A 16,555-nucleotide genomic window follows, 5' to 3' on the forward strand; every position below is an offset into this window, starting at 1 on the left:
GAACCAGGAGAAGTCTTCCTAGACCTGGCCGTCCAGCCAAACTAAGCAATCGTTGGAGAAGAGCCTTGGTGAGAGAGGTAGAAGAAGAACCCCAAGATCACTGTGGCTGAGCTCCACAGATGCAGTAGGGAGATGGGAGGAAGTTACACAAAGTCAAATATTACTGCAGCCCTCCACCAGTCGGGCCTTTATGGCAGAGTGGCCTGACAGAATCCCCTCCTCAGTGCAAGACATATGAAAACCTGCATTGATTTTGCTAAAAAAACACTAAGGACTCCGAGACTATGAGAAATAAGATTATCTGGTCTGATGAGACGAAGATAGACCTTTTTGGTGATAATTCTAAGTGGTACCTGTGGAAAAAAACAGGCACTGCTCATCACCTGCCCAATACAATCCTAACAGTGAAACATGGTGGTGGCAGCATCATGCTATGGGGGTGTTTTTCAGCTGCAGGTATTGGATGACTGGTTGACATTGAAGGAAACATGAATACGGCCAAGTAGAGAGATATCCTGGATGAAAACCTCTTCCAGAGTGCTTTGGACCTCAGAATTGGTCAAAGGTTCACCTTCCAACAAGACAATGACCCTAAGCACACAGCTAAAATAAGAAAGGAGTGACTTCAGAACAACTCTGTGACCATTCTTGACTGACCCAGACAGAGCCCTGACTTAAACCCAATTGAGCATCTCTGGAGGACCTGAAAATGTCCACCAAAGTTCACCTTCCAAGCTGACGGAACAGGCGAGGAGCTGCAAGGAAGAATGGCAGAGGATCCCCAAATCCAGGTGTGAAAAACTTTTTGCATCATTCCCAAGAAGACTCATGGCTGTACTAGCTCAAAAGAATGCCTCTACTCAATACTGAGCAAAGGGTCTGAATACTTTCTGTACCCACTGTATGTATGGAGATAAACATGAAAAAGGAAGCATTATACCTATAGAGGGTGGAGTGGTGAAGAAAGTGTTTCCTCTATGAGCAACCTATTAATGTGTGTGAATATTAGTGGTGAGCTGTAAAGTGTGGATAAACACTTAAGAAAAATGAAAATACAGGTGTCAAACCGCAGGGTAATCCACACGGAAAAATCTGCAGCACAATCCGCAGTGTGTGCACTTACCCTTACAGTGTGGATATAGCAGAGCCGTGTGTGTATGAAATGTACGGAGCGGAACAGTGTGTACTAGGTGTACGTAGCAGAGCCGCATGTGTACGAGGTGTACGGAGCGGAGCCGTGTGTGTACGAGGTGTACGGAGCGGAGCCGTGGGTGTACGAGGTGTACGGAGCGGAGCCGTGGGTGTACGAGGTGTACGGAGCGGAGCCGTGTGTGTACGAGGTGTACGGAGCGGTGCCGTGTGTGTACGAGGTGTACAGAGCGGAGCCGTGTGTGTACGAGGTGTACGGAGTGGAGCAGTGTGTGTATGAGGTGTATGGAGCGGAGCCGTGTTTGTACAAGGTGTACGGAGTGGAGCAGTGTGTGTACGAGGTGTACGGAGCGGAGCCGCGTGTGTGCGAGGTGTACGGAGCGGAGCCGCGTGTGTGCGAGGTGTACGGAGCAGAGTCGCGTGTGTGTGAGGTGTACGGAGCAGAGCCGCGTGTGTATGAGATGTATGGAGCGGAGCCGTGTGTGTACGAGGTGTACGGAGAGGAGCCGTGTGTATCAGGTGTACGGAGAGGAGCCGCGTGTGTACGAGGTGTACGGAGTGGAGCCGTGTGTATCAGGTGTACGGAGAGGAGCCGCGTGTGTACGAGGTGTACGGAGAGGAGCCGTGTGTATCAGGTGTACGGAGAGGAGCCGCGTGTGTACGAGGTGTACGGAGAGGAGCCGTGTGTATCAGGTGTACGGAGAGGAGCCGCGCGTGTACGAGGTGTACGGAGAGGAGCCGCGCGTGTACGAGGTGTACGGAGAGGAGCCGCGCGTGTACGAGGTGTACGGAGAGGAGCCGCGCGTGTACGAGGTGTACGGAGAGGAGCCGCGCGTGTATGAGGTGTACGGAGAGGAGCCGCGCGTGTACGAGGTGTACGGAGAGGAGCCGCGCGTGTACGAGGTGTACGGAGAGGAGCCGCGCGTGTACGAGGTGTACGGAGAGGAGCCGCGAGTGTACGAGGTGTACGGAGAGGAGCCGTGTGTACGAGGTGTTCGGAGCGGAGCTGCGCGTGTATGAGGTGTACGGAGCGGAGCCGCGCGTGTACGAGGTGTACGGAGAGGAGCCGCGCGTGTACGAGGTGTACGGAGAGGAGCCGCGCGTGTACGAGGTGTACGGAGAGGAGCCGCGCGTGTACGAGGTGTACGGAGAGGAGCCGCGCGTGTACGAGGTGTACGGAGAGGAGCCGCGCGTGTACGAGGTGTACGGAGAGGAGCCGTGTGTACGAGATGTACGGAGAGGAGCCGCGCGTGTACGAGGTGGACAGAGTGGAGCCGTGTGTGTATGGAGTGGAGCCATATGTGTACGGGATGTACGGAGCGGAGCCAAGTGTGTACAAAGCATACGAAGCGTGCTTTTCCCACGGACACAGGAGTACACGGCGGAGCCCCGAGGAGCATTTTAAAACACACACATGACGTTCCACCTGAAGTGATGTGCTGGAAGCTGACCGGAAATTAGATAATTTCTTGAGGAGATTGTGACAGAACCAGGAATGCTTCAGATCCATCACCGTGTCCTCCTCCGACAGCGCAGACAGCAGGATCGCCTTGGAATCGGGGATGCCGGCCATGTGAGCGGATCATGATAGGTCCTGCACCGGGAGGCTCAGGTGGGCACTACAATGGGAGCCGGGCTGCTATAGTATCTTTGTAGAATCTTTCTTTCTCTCTTTTTCTTTCTCTCTCTGTTCTTTCTTTCTCTGTTCTTTCTTCCCCTCTTTCTTTCTTTTTCTTTCCTCTCTTTCTCTCTGTTCTTTCTTTCTTTTCTTTACTTCTTTCTTTCTCTCTCTGTTCTTTCTCTGTCTCTCACTGTTCTTTCTTTGTCTCTCACTGTTCTTTCTTTCTTTCCCCTTTCTTTCTCGCTCTCTCTGTTTTCTCTCTTCCTTAGTGCCAGTCAGTGTGCCCATAATGCCAGCCACTGTGCCCTCAGTACCAGTCAGTGTGATCAGCAGTGCTAAATGGGTGCGATTAGGTGTGGACATGGGTGTGACTATTTGTGAAATGGGTGTGGCCGGGCGTGGCCAAAATTTGCAGCGGCGCGCGCAGTCTTTGTCCATCTTTCCCTTCTTCAAAAGTTGGGAGGTATGATAGGGGCGGCTATGACCAGGGGGTCTGGTTGCCCAATGGATAGCAGTTCTGCCAGGAATTCTGTAATCATGCATACAAAAGGGGACAGAGATTTGGGAGGAATACTGTACCTAAAAGCAATAAATAGGACTGAGCTGAAATACTGGGCACAGCTGTGACTACATGTTATATAGTCGTGTTAATCTCCTCTCACTTCTTGTAAACTACAAGTGTACAAAGATATTATATAGTCACCATGTGACTAGTGGGCCTGTGTAACTTCAAATGCCAGGGCTGAATTTTAGTCCCAGTCCGGCCCTGCTGTTAGGGTTTTGGCTTGTTCACTATCATTGTTATCCAGGTAATGCAAATTTCCCAGCTTTGTAAAAAACCCAGCCTCCTCTAACCTTGTGCCAAAAAATAGCAGCCATGGGTTCTAAGCAGCTACCTAGCACTCTGAAAATGAAAATGGTGGAGGCCCACAAAGCTGGAGAAGGATATAAGAAGATAGCAAAGTGTTTTCTTCAAGTTGCCCTTTCCTCAGTTCAAAATATAATTAATAGAGATGAGCGACTATGCCTTTTTTCGGGTCGAGTCGGGTTTCATGAAACCCAACTTTCTCAAAAGTTGGGTCGAATGAAATCGGCCGACTATAGGGAAAAGTCGGGGTCCGACTGAAACACGAATCCCAATGCAAGTCAATGGGGAAGCATAGTCGGCAGGGAGTGGAGGACAGTAAACACACCTACAGTGCCCATTTCAATGCCAACAACATCAATTCTTATTACTGAAGCTTGTCAACCTTAATTTACTTCATAATAATAGTTACGCATTGAAAACTGGGGGTTATTTGGCTAAAGTTGTGAGGGGGTAGGGCTGGCATCAGGTTTTCATGTGCCCTGGGCCAAAGAGTGTCAGTGCGCCCTTTTAACACATCCCACAATTCATAATGCTCCGATACGGCACAGAAATATAGGTATAGTACAATGAAAAATACTTCACTGCTTACATGACATGACTGATATTATCTATTTTAAATTCTACAATAGCTCAAAAAACGGACAGTATATTACTCCATACAATATTATGGCCACCACCTAGTGCGCCATACAGAATAATGAGCCCCATATATTTCTCCATACAGAATAATTGGTCACATATAATGTTCCATACATTATATGATGAGATCCACATAATGCTACAGTATAGGTTGGTCCCCATGCATGATGCTCCACTGTGTTATGAGCCCAAATAATGCTCAATATATAATGGACCCCATTTCTAATGCTCCAGTGTATAATGGGCCCTGTAAATGCTGCTCCAGTGTCTGATGTCCCCCATTTGGAATGCTCCAGTATATGTTGGTCCCCATGGACGATGCTCCAGTGTGTTATGGGCCCAAATAATACTCCATATATAATGGGCCCCATTTCTAATCATCCAGTGTATAATGGGCCCCGTAAATGCTGCTCCAGTGTCTGAAGTCCTCCATTTAGAATGCTCCAGTATATGATGGGCCAAATGGATGATGCTCTAGTGTATGATGGGCCCCATATCTCATTCTCCAGTGTATATTGCTCCCCAAAAAATGTTTCGGTAGAGGGCATACAGACGTGATGTCAACGCGCTCTCTAACTTGAATGTCACTGTCAGGAAACGCGGAAGACGTCACGGCGGTGGAGCAGGGAGAGTTAAGTATTGCAAGTGCTGTGGCCCTGAGCAAGCATAGGGGGCCCACTCGTGGGCGACGGCACTGGCACAGGGCCCCACATATTACAACGGTATGTCTGACGGCGAGTGGGCCCTCCCACCGGCAGAGACACTTTTGCATGCTATGAGGGGCCCTGTTACACTGCCGTCGCACACGAGTAGGACCCCCCACCTGCTCAGGGAAACCACCACTTTTATCTGCACCTTCCTCTGTGTCACCGTGTAAGGTGGAATAGTATGCGGGAAGGGGCACCTGAGTTTCATCAGTGTCACATTTCTGGCTCTATAGAGTGCAAGAGGAATGTAGTGCTGTGGGTGAATGTACCAGCGGAATCATCTAGCAGTGGCTGTGCATCAGTGCACTCCATCTCCGATTCATGTTGGACTGGGTAATTTAGGATTTCATTTGATGCAACAGGCATGGCATGTAAAAAGAGCTCCATGGAGTAATCTGAATTGTGGGCTGCCGCATCCTGTACTTTGGGTGGGGGGTGAAGGAGACAAGGAAAGGGGTGGTTCCTGACCAGAAGCCTGCACTGACGACTCAGTGCTTGCATTTTTGTAAACTTCAGAAGAGGAGGTGATAGAGCAGGAGGCTGTTTCAGCAATGTAAGGCAAAACCAGTTCCTGATGCTCCGGCTTTAAAAGCAGTTTACCTACTCCCAGAAAAGGGAGCCTTAAAGGCCTTCTTGTGCAAGACGTTGATGCAGGTTCAACACCTCCTGCCTTAGCTGCTATTGTGCTTTTGGCACTACCAGCAGATGCACCACCACCATCAGTACCAGCTGGCCCCTCCACACCCACGTCCTCGGCCTCTTCCACCATACTTAATAATTTTTGTGAAAATGGACTCAAAACACAAGCAAATATATGGTACTGTATCAGAAGCGGACAGCTCTATACAGTCTAGGCATAATTGTAAATCTCCGTATATATTTCATGAGTCAGACACAGATGGTCACAGGCTCAGTATGGATTAGACAATAATATAAAAATTTGCAAAAGGGTACAGTATCACTAGATACAAGGTATATATAGTATAGTTTAAACATAATGAATATCCGTAAACATTTCTGGAGACAAACACAGACACTCTCAGGCCCAGTATGGATCCGACAACAATATAGAACATTGAGAAAGGGTACTATGGTGCCCCTGAGGGTACGGTTGCCACAGAGGTACTGCACCTCATCCAAAGGTGTGGTATTCCACCCTCAGGTAAAGAGGGATCACCACTCAGGACTCCTAACCCTGCACTCAACACACACACTAGATTGTCAGGGCATCAGGGTGTACCCGGCGGGAGGATGGCCTCATCCCAGACTGACTAGGAAAGGGTGTTGGGGGTTAGTGTGGGAGGTAGGTACAGTGGAAGGAGCTTAGGTAGTGGAGTGATTGTGGCCATCCAATGAGAGAGAGCAAGGTGACAGTTGGTGGGTGTAGCTAGTCTGAGGTAAATGGATCTTTCTAGAGAGTTGTCAGTCGGTGACAGGACAGAGTAAGAGCAGGATTGCTGTGAGAGGGCTGAGGGTCAGAGAAGAGAGAAACATTTTGTCCAAGCTCCTAGACTGGAAAGAAGGGGTCATTGGGGCACGGGAAGTGCAATAACCCACCTGTGAAGCCCATTTCTGGACAAGGAAGGACCAGGCCTCGTTCGGGAAGGTGGCTCCTAAAGGTAGTGGAGAAATACAGGGCTCAACTAGAAAGATGGAGGCAGAGGTAACTTTAAGCGCCTCAGTCGCAGCCGCATTCAAAACTCAAAAAGGCAGCAGTTGGAATAAAGGACCCTGGGGCCTGACCCACGTTGCCCGGTGTGATCCGTGGCTGCCGGCTTGGGACACTGTTTGCGAAGGCACACAGCAGGAAGGAAGGGAGCGATCAGCGCAGAGACACGGCCTAGAAAGGATACACAAGGAGTAGTCTTGAACAGGTGTTCCTGATCTACCTTGGAGTTTGCCGGACCCATCCCTCAGAGGACACAGTACCAAGCGGGTCATCTTGCGCACAAAACTTTTGAGGAAAAACTCAGAAACTGCACCCAAATATGTCCTTGTTGTCTTTTACAACTTGCCTGCTACACAAGGTACACTCACCATCACAGTCAATGGCTCACAAGCACCATCTCAACTGCCCTGGAATACAGCTGTGCCTGTGGAGAGCTTCATCATCTTGGATGCTTTAACAACGTCCCAGAGGATATGCATTGCAGCGTCGGCTACCCTAGCTGAGCACCACAGGTGGCGTCATGATCCCCCTTTTCCAAATTAATTATCATACCATCTTCCCCCTCATCTGAACTGTCATCTTCTTTATTGGACACCCAGGGCCACGTACTGGGTCCCAATCACCACTGTGACATACTTCACCCTTAAATGAGCCTGAAAGGCCTGGTACTGAGTAACCCGCAGCCCTGCGTGGCGTTTCATTTTAACACCAGATACCAGGGCTATATAGTATAGTTTCAACATTCTAAATCTACGTTTATATTTTTGGAGGCAGACACGCTGTCATGGCCAGTATGGATTCAACAACAATCAAAAAAGGAGAAAAAGGGTACAGTATCACCAGATACAAGGTATATATAGTATAGTTTAAACATTCGAAAATCTCTGTAGACATTTCAGGAGGCAGACACAGATGCTCTAAGTCCCAGTATGCATTAGCCAAGAATATAAAAAGTACAAAAAGGGTACTGTTTCACCAGATACAAGGTAGATATAGTATTGTTTAAACATTGCAAATCTCCCTATTTATTTCAGGAGGCAGACACAGACGCTCTCAGCGTCAGTATGGATTACACAATATAAAAAGCAGTAAAAGGGTAATGGATCAGAAGCGTACAGCTGTATACAGTGTAGGGGGCATTGTAAATCTCAGTATATATTTCCAGAGTCAGAAACAGACTGTCACTGGCTCAGTATGGATTAGACCACAATATTAAAAGCATTAAATGGGTAAGGTATCACAAGCGTACAGCTGTATACAGTGTTGGGGAATCTTAAATGTACAAATATATTTCTGGAGTTACAGACAGACGTTCACAGGCTCAGTATGGATTACACAAGAATATAAAAATGAGAAAAAGGGAAATGTATTCGAAACGTACACCATTATACAGTGTTGGGGTACTTTGAAATCTTCGTATATATTTCAGTCTCAGTAAGCCAGTCGAGACTCTCCGCTACAGGAAGCTAGATGGATAAAAGTACAGATGGAAAGTCGAGTGCTTTCAGAAAAGTTTGAATTACTAATCACGGGAAAACCTCCCGGGAGAATTAGCAGAGGTCGATGCTGACCCTCAATTACTTTTAATGTGGATACAGCTAAAACGGAAGTTAGTGAAGAAAGGGTTGCTGTATCGCAGTAGCGTCGATCCCATCACCGTTACTCGTCTCCATCACATTGTGATCGCAGGGAGAGAGACATGGTCCTCACTGCCTATCATGATCTGTCTGGTCACTTTGGAGAGCAAAACACAGAAGACACAGGCCGTAGGGGATTCTATTGGATTGCCATGAGAAGAGACATTGAAAAATGGAGGCAGGAATGTTACTCGACTATGACTATGAAAAATGTGAAAGGTGGTCATAAAGCTATGAAAAATGTGAAAGGTGGTCATAAAGCACCACTGCAGCTGATTGTGAGTTGACATCCATTACAAATGGTAGCCATTGATCATCTGAAGGTAGAGGCCAGCAGGACAGGACATAGCTACATCTTAACCATCATCAATCAGTACACCAAATTTGTAGTGGCCGTCCCTGTGAATGATTTAAGTGGCCAGACTACACATCGGTGGAGCAGGGAGAGGTAAGTATTGCAAGTGCTGTGTCCCTGAGCAAGCAGGGTGGTCCCAGTCAACGGTGCCGTTACTGGCGATCAAAGCCAGTGTAAGCGGATGAGAGGATGAGTACTTTCTTGTCCTAAGAGTGTCTGGTAGGGTGAGCTGGACTTCAGAGCTGCATATGGGGGAACTAGCGTTGGACCGGATGGACTGAAAAGGTGTTGGTGAGGGTGTTGATGGCCTAGATTCAGTGTTTCCTGGCGAAAATAATGTGATTCACTGACTGCTTTGGCCTTGCGACGACACCTCAACATTTCTTGATGGTGGTGTGTTTAGCGGTGGCCTTACAGTGGGTGAAGCGATGGAGCATTGCTGGCTACCTTCAGTCGGAGCAGATGCACATGTGCTACCTGAGGTTTTGTAGTCCGTCCACGCTTGCAAGTGCATGTTGGTTAAATGTCTAAGCATGCAACTGGTATTCAAATTTCATAGATTTTTCCATCTGCTAAAGGTCCTTCGGCACTTCTTGCAGATAACCTTTGCGTCATCAGTAGGATTTTGTTCAAAAAGTGCCACACTGCACTCTTCCTACTATGGTATAAATTTTCAGGGCTTGCACGCTGTGCTAATTTGACCGTCTGGCCAAGCTGTCCTGCAACTCTTAGTTTTCTTAGCAAGTTTTTTGACAGCTACGGGCCTGCCGGATAACCGCTGCGATGACGATGCCTGCTGCGGATCCTTCTCCTGTTCTGACCTATTTTCACCGGCACCCTCTTCCCCCAATGGATGCCAATCCAGGACAACAACTGGGTCATCCATGACCTCGACTTCAATGTCATCTGCACCTTCCTCTGTGTCACAGTGTAAGGTGGTATAGTATGCGGGAAGGGGCACCTGAGTTTCATCAGGGTCTGATTCTGGCTCAGTAGACTGCAAGGGCAATGTAGTGTAGTGGGTGAATGTACCAGCATAATCATCTAGCAGTGGCTGTGCATCAGTGCACTCCATGTCAGATTCATCTTGGACTGGGGAATTCAGGATTTGACTTGATAACCCAAGCATGGTATGTGAAAAGAGCTCCATGGAGTAATCTGAAGTGTGTGCTGCGGCATCCTTCACTTTTGATGTGGGTGAAGGATACAAGGAAAAGTGTTGTTCCTGACCAGAAGCCTGCACTGACGATTCCATGCTTGCAGTTGTTGTAACTTCAGAAGAGGATGCAATAGAGCTGAAGGCTGTTTCGGCAATGCAAGCCAAAACCTGTTCCTGAAGCTTCGGCTTTAAAAGCGGTTTACCTACTCCCAGAAAAGGGAAACTTAAAGGCCTTCTTGTACCAGACAATGATGCAGGTTCAACACCTCCTGCCTTAGCTGCTATTGTGCTTTTCCCAGAACCAGCCAATGCACCACCATCACCATCAGTACCAGCTGCGCCCCCCCGCCTACGTCTGCGGCCTCTTCCACCATACTTCCTCATGTTTGGGAAATTATACCAAAAAGACCAACAGAGAAATGGTACTGTATGAGGAGCGTACAGCTATGTAAGGTGTATGTAAAAAGTGAAATCGCTGTATATATTTTGTGAATCACAGACGCTCACCCAGTATGTATTTCACCGTAATCCAACAAGCAGATATACGGTACTGTATCAGAAGTGTACAGCTGTATACGCTGTTGGTGAAAATGTATATGTATTTACGGAGTGTGACACACACACGCTTGACTCTGTGTAGATGTGACCGTAATAACTAAGGACACCAGATAGCCGATACTGTTAAAAAATCAGACAGCAGTCAATACGATGTATGGAGAATTGGAAATGTCCGTATATGTATTTACGGAGTGTCACACACACGCTGACTCTGAGGAGATGTGACCGTAATAACTAAGAACACCAGATATCCGATACTGTTTGAGAATTGGACAGCAGTCAATACGGTGTCTGGAAAAATGGAAATGTCCGTATATGTATTTACAGAGTGTCACACACACACGCTGACTCTGTGTAGATGTGACCATAATAAGAACACCAGATATCTGATACTGTTAGAGAATCGGACGGCAGTCAATACGGTTTATGGAGAAATGGAAATGTCCGTATATGTATTTACGGAGTGTCACACACACACACGCTGACTCTGCGTAGATGTGACCATAGTAAAAACACCAGATATCCGATACTGTTTGAGAATCGGACACCTCTATACGGTGTATGTATGGAAAAATGTTAATCTCCGTGCATTTTTTTACGGAGTCACACACATAGTGTTATGAATGAGTCACCGGAGGAGGAAAAAACAAAAATGCAAGCTAAGTCCAGAAAACCGGAGAGGTTGGTAGCTAGCGGATTGCAGACCCCTGATCCTATTCACAACAGCTAACAGTAGCCATGGAGCGTGCCTACGGTGGTCCTAGATGCCTCATCACAGCCAGAGAGCTAAATAAGCCTAAAGAAAGAAAGGGGAAATCTAAACTGCCCCAGAGCAGACCCCAAAGCAATAGACAGCCCCCAACATGTATTGTCGGTGAAAAAAGATGAAAACACAAATACAGACAGAAAGACAGGCAGAGCAAACGATGGGGCCCAACTAACTAGATAGGACAGGACAGAAAAGATGATGGCTGCAATCCGCAAAAACCCTACCAAAAATGTCCCAACACGTCTGATAGGAAAAACGGCCCTGAAGTCACTAGACTTCAAAATCCCTATATCAGCACTCCGATATATTCTGAGGACAGAGCAAAAGAGATTAAACCGATCAGGGACAAAATGGAAGTTCAGCACAGTCCCAGCTGGGGCGGGCTGAACACAAAACTAAGTAAATCAGACAAAATCTCATGGAACAATAGCAGAGCAAAACTTAGCTTTAGAAGACAGGAACTGATCTGGAGGCCAGACCTCAGAGCAGGAGAAAATCACCAGCAACCCTACAGGGCGTCGGCTTCCTTATATCCACTCAGAGATTCCTGATGTCCAATCGCAATCCACCTGTTCAGGTAGCAGGTCTCTCCCATCCAAATCAGTTTCACCACCTCCTTTCACCAGCAGAGGGAGTTCATCGGACACCAAAGGTGAACGAGAAATTGAGCTCACAACAGTACCACCCCCTTGAGGAGGGGTCACCGAACCATCATCCACGCCACCAGGCCGATCAGGTTGGCCCCAATGAAAAGCACGAACCAATCTTTCGGCATGAATATCAGATGCAGAGACCCAAGAATTATCCTCCTGGCCATAACCCTTCCACTTAACCAAATACTGGAGTCTCCGTCTAGCCAGACGAGAATCCAGTATCTTCTCAACCTCATATTCCATATTACCTTCAACCAATGCAGGGTCAGGAGGTGCCACCACAGGAACTACTGGCTCAACAACCCTCTTCAACAGAGACTTATGAAACACGTTATGGATCTTAAATGTAACAGGAAGAACCAATCGAAAAGAGATCAGATTAAGAATCTCCAAAATCTTGTAAGGTCCAATAAATCTAGGTTTAAACTTTGGAGAAACCACCTTCATAGAGATATTCTTTGATGACAACCAAACTATATCACCCACTGTCATGTCCCACGACTTGGGAAATCATTTAATATTTGCATTGTTTGTGTTGCATCTCTGTTGCTAGGCAGAAGTTTGCCTTTCCCTGTATTTTGTTCCAACTCTCTCCCTGTAGTCCTGTGATGTATGTTTGTTCCCTCCTTCATTCTCCATTTTGTGATCGTCCCTCCATCTGTATGCATCCTGTTACATGTCCTCTGAAGAATATTCCTTTTTACCTGCTGCTTTCATCATAATACAAGAATTTCAGTTAAAGCATCCCTCTTTTCCTGGAGTCTTCTTACATGAGATCGTGGCTGAGTTAAGCTGTCTGATTAATCGGTATGAACGTGAGTACAGGTCGATACGGAAGGGGCCCAGAAAGAGAGGTCTATCCAGGCACCATACGTTCTACATATCCATGAGTCAGAATAGTAAAAAGGAATAACCTGCCTTCAGAGACAGTAACTCAAGGTCTGTGCTAAATCTCAGTGGAAAAGGACATTTCCCAGATAGACTGTAACCCAGTTCCAGCCAGACCCCAGCGTGCATAGAAGCTACACACTGCAGCTGAACAGTGGGAAGTATAACCCCCATCATCAACTCTTCCTGCCTGCAATCTAATCATGTCTGAAGCAAGGAATACAATGTCCCTACCAGACTTACAAGCACAGGAAAGAGACCCAGACCCCCATCCACCATCTAGCGAAAGGGGAAAACGTACAGTCAAACCCACATGGAAAGTCATGGAGAATTTCGAGACTGCAAAATGTGAATTATATAGTGATGTGTCTTCAGTATGGAAGAAAGTGCTGAGTCATATAGACACTGTATCAAGGCCTGCTTCTCATGAGTTACCACCAGAGGGAGTCCTAGAACAATTATGCACAGCATATCAAATGTATATGCAGAAGAGTGACCAATACATTATTCTCCTGAAGAAACTGAATCTCCCAGAGACTTTAAACGAATTGCAAGGTTTCCAGCAGCTTAATTCTGAAAGAGACTGCACTGTACGTGACATTAAAGCCAAGATAGAGGCTAGAATCGCACGAACACCAGATGCATCAACTCGCTCATCCAAATCGTGTAAGCACTCAAAACGTTCATCTAGGTCAAGTTCATCAAAATATTCTACTCTTACTGAGCAGCTTATAAGAGCACGTGCTAAGGCTGAAACTACTAAGGTACAAGCTGCCTTTGCACAAAAGAGAGCAGAAATGGACGCAGCTGTTGCACAAAAGAGAGCAGAAATGGACGCAGCTGTTGCACAATAGAGAGCAGAAATGGATGCAGCTGCTGCACAAAATAGAGCAGAAATGGATGCAGAAGCGGCACGTGTGAAAGCGGAAAAGGAAGCTCTAGAGAAGGAATGTGAGCATGCAACAGCCATGGCAGAATTAAAGGTACTCGAGCAGGCTGTCAGTGGGAGTCAAAGAGACAGCGTCAGTTTGTGTGAAATGGAGGCAGAAGACCCTATTGAACGCACAAGAGACTACGTGCTAAGCCAAGATGGCGAACCGCAGATCATCACTAACACTCTTGATGGTGTTGACGCTTCTTTAGAGCACCAGGATGCTGATCCACTTACAGAATCCTGCATTCAAGGTCATTATACCCTCGACAACCACACAGTGCCACCTCCACATGTAGCAGAAACTATACCCACCAAACCAGTTGCTGGACTAAATGCATATGCCACTCCATACTTCCCCATGTTTCAAGGCCAAGACGTCTCCACCTCTATGTACAACACTGCTCAGCCTACAATTGTGCATCCTAAGTCAGAAAGAACAGACATGTCCGACTTCGCAAGGTACATGATTCGCCGTGAACTTACTAAAACCGGTCTCACAAGGTTCGACGACCAACCTGAAAATTACAGAGGTTGGAAAAGTGCCTTTAGAACCGTAACTGGTGACCTCGGCATCACTGCTGCGGAAGAGCTGGACTTGCTGATCAGATGGTTAGGACCACAATCCACAGAGCGTGTCAAGAGACTCAGGTCTGTACATATCAGTAATCCAACGGCTGGTCTCATGGCTGCATGGGAAAGACTAGAGAGAAACTTTGGCAGTCCAGAAGCCATAGAGGATGCACTGTTCAAGCGACTACAGAGTTTTCCAAAGATATCCAGCAAGGACAGTTCAAAGTTCCTAGAGCTCAGTGACCTGCTGTTAGAGCTCCAGCTGGCCAAGGCAGACACCCACCTACCTGGCCTTAGCTACCTGGACACTGCTCGTGGAGTAAACCCCATTATCTCCAAGCTACCATACAATGTACAAGAAAAGTGGACTGCAATAGGGTCAAAATACAAGAAAGACCATCAAGTGTCATTTCCTCCGTTCTCCTACTTCTGTGAGTTTATAAAAGACATTGCAGAGTGTAAGAACGACCCAAGCTTTTCCTACGGAGAATCCAGTGGCCCAGCTTCACCTCCCTCTAAATACGTGAGCACACGCTCGAATGACAGAAACCGCAGGGGTCCAGTGTCAGTGAAGAAGACGGATATTCTTCCCTTACCAACATCAGCCCCAGGCAAGAGCAACAAGGGTGAAAAGATAGAGAACCCAAATCGTGAGTGTCCCATCCACAAGAAGCCACATCCCTTAAAAAAGTGCATCGGCTTCAGGAAGAAACCGCTCCAAGAATGTAAGGAACTTCTAAAGAAGTTCGGGGTATGCTACAGATGTTGTGCTTCTACTGAACACCTTGCTAAAGACTGTAAAACTACAATTAAGTGTATGGAGTGTGACAGTGAGGATCACGTACAAGCACTCCACCCATACCGTCCTGACTCTACACGTACTCCTTCCCCCACCACGAGCCATGGCGGGGAGGACGCAGCTCAAACTGCAAGTCATACCACAATATCTTCGTCATGCACAGAAGTCTGCGGAGAATGTCTCTGGGACAAGTCCTGTGCGAAGATTTGCCTGGTGAACGTATATCCCAACGGTCACCCAGAGAAAGCCGCGAAGGTGTACGTCCTCTTGGATGATCAGAGCAACCGATCACTTGCAAGGTCAGGACTCTTTGATATGTTTAACTTAAAGGGAAATGCTTACCCTTACACCTTAGGTACCTGCAGCGGTGTTACAGAGGTCTCTGGGAGAAGGGCCAGTGGTCTTATAGCGACATCCCTCGACAACACCGTGGAGATACCCTTACCCACACTTGTCGAGTGCAACCAGATTCCATCCAATCGAGAAGAGATCCCAACGCCAGAGGCTGCTCTTCATCACCCACATCTCAAGGGGATAGCAAACAAGATACCAGCCCTCAACAACAGCGCAGGTATCCTGATTCTGCTTGGCAGAGACATTCTCCGGCTGCACAAGGTACGTCAGCAAATTAACGGACCACACGACGCACCATTTGCCCAACGCTTTGATCTAGGCTGGGTAATTATAGGCGATGTTTGCATACACAAGATGAAGAGACCTAATAACATCTCCTCTTACAAAACACACATCTTGCCAAATGGTCACAGCACTCATTTTCAGCCATGCCCACATCATTACTGGGTGAAAGAGAAAGTGAGCAACACCAAGAGGCAACAGGAATCCTTCAACAACATGAACATGCTCCAGCCCTGGGACGAAAACCTCGGGTCAACAGTGTTCGATTCCACAAGTGAAGACAACAAGTTAGCACCCACAAGGGAAGATAAAGAATTCATAAAGGTTATGGACAAAGAATTTGTTCAAGATGACTCCAACAGTTGGGTAGCTCCTTTACCCTTTCGTTTCCCAAGAGCGAGGTTGCCAAACAACCTGCAGCAAGCAACTGCAAGGTTCTCATCCTTAAAACGTACCCTAAAGAGGAAACCAGAGATGGAGAAGCATTTCATTGACTTTATGCAGAACATCTTTGACAAAGATCATGCTGAACCTGCGCCACCACTGAAGGAAGGAGAAGAATGTTGGTACTTTCCATCCTTTGGTGTCTATCACCCTCGCAAGCCTAACCAGATCAGAGTGGTGTTTGACTCCAGTGCTCAGTATGAAGGCCTCTCTCTCAACAACCTGCTACTAACTGGACCCAACCTGAACAACAGCCTCCTTGGAGTATTGATCCGCTTCAGACAAGAACCTGTTGCTATAATGGCCGACATCCAGCAGATGTTTCATTGCTTCATCATGAAGGAAGACAGCAGAAACTATCTTAGGTTCCTATGGCACAAAGACAACAATGTCAACAATCAAGTCATCGACTACCAGATGAAGGTCCATGTCTTCGGCAACAGTCCTTCACCTGCTGTGGCGATCTACGGACTGAGACGGACAGCCCAGGAAGGTGAGAG

The sequence above is a fragment of the Dendrobates tinctorius genome, unplaced genomic scaffold (assembly GCF_039654945.1).
Source record: "Dendrobates tinctorius isolate UK_male_01 unplaced genomic scaffold, ASM3965494v1 ptg000126l, whole genome shotgun sequence".
NCBI lineage: Eukaryota > Metazoa > Chordata > Amphibia > Anura > Dendrobatidae > Dendrobates > Dendrobates tinctorius.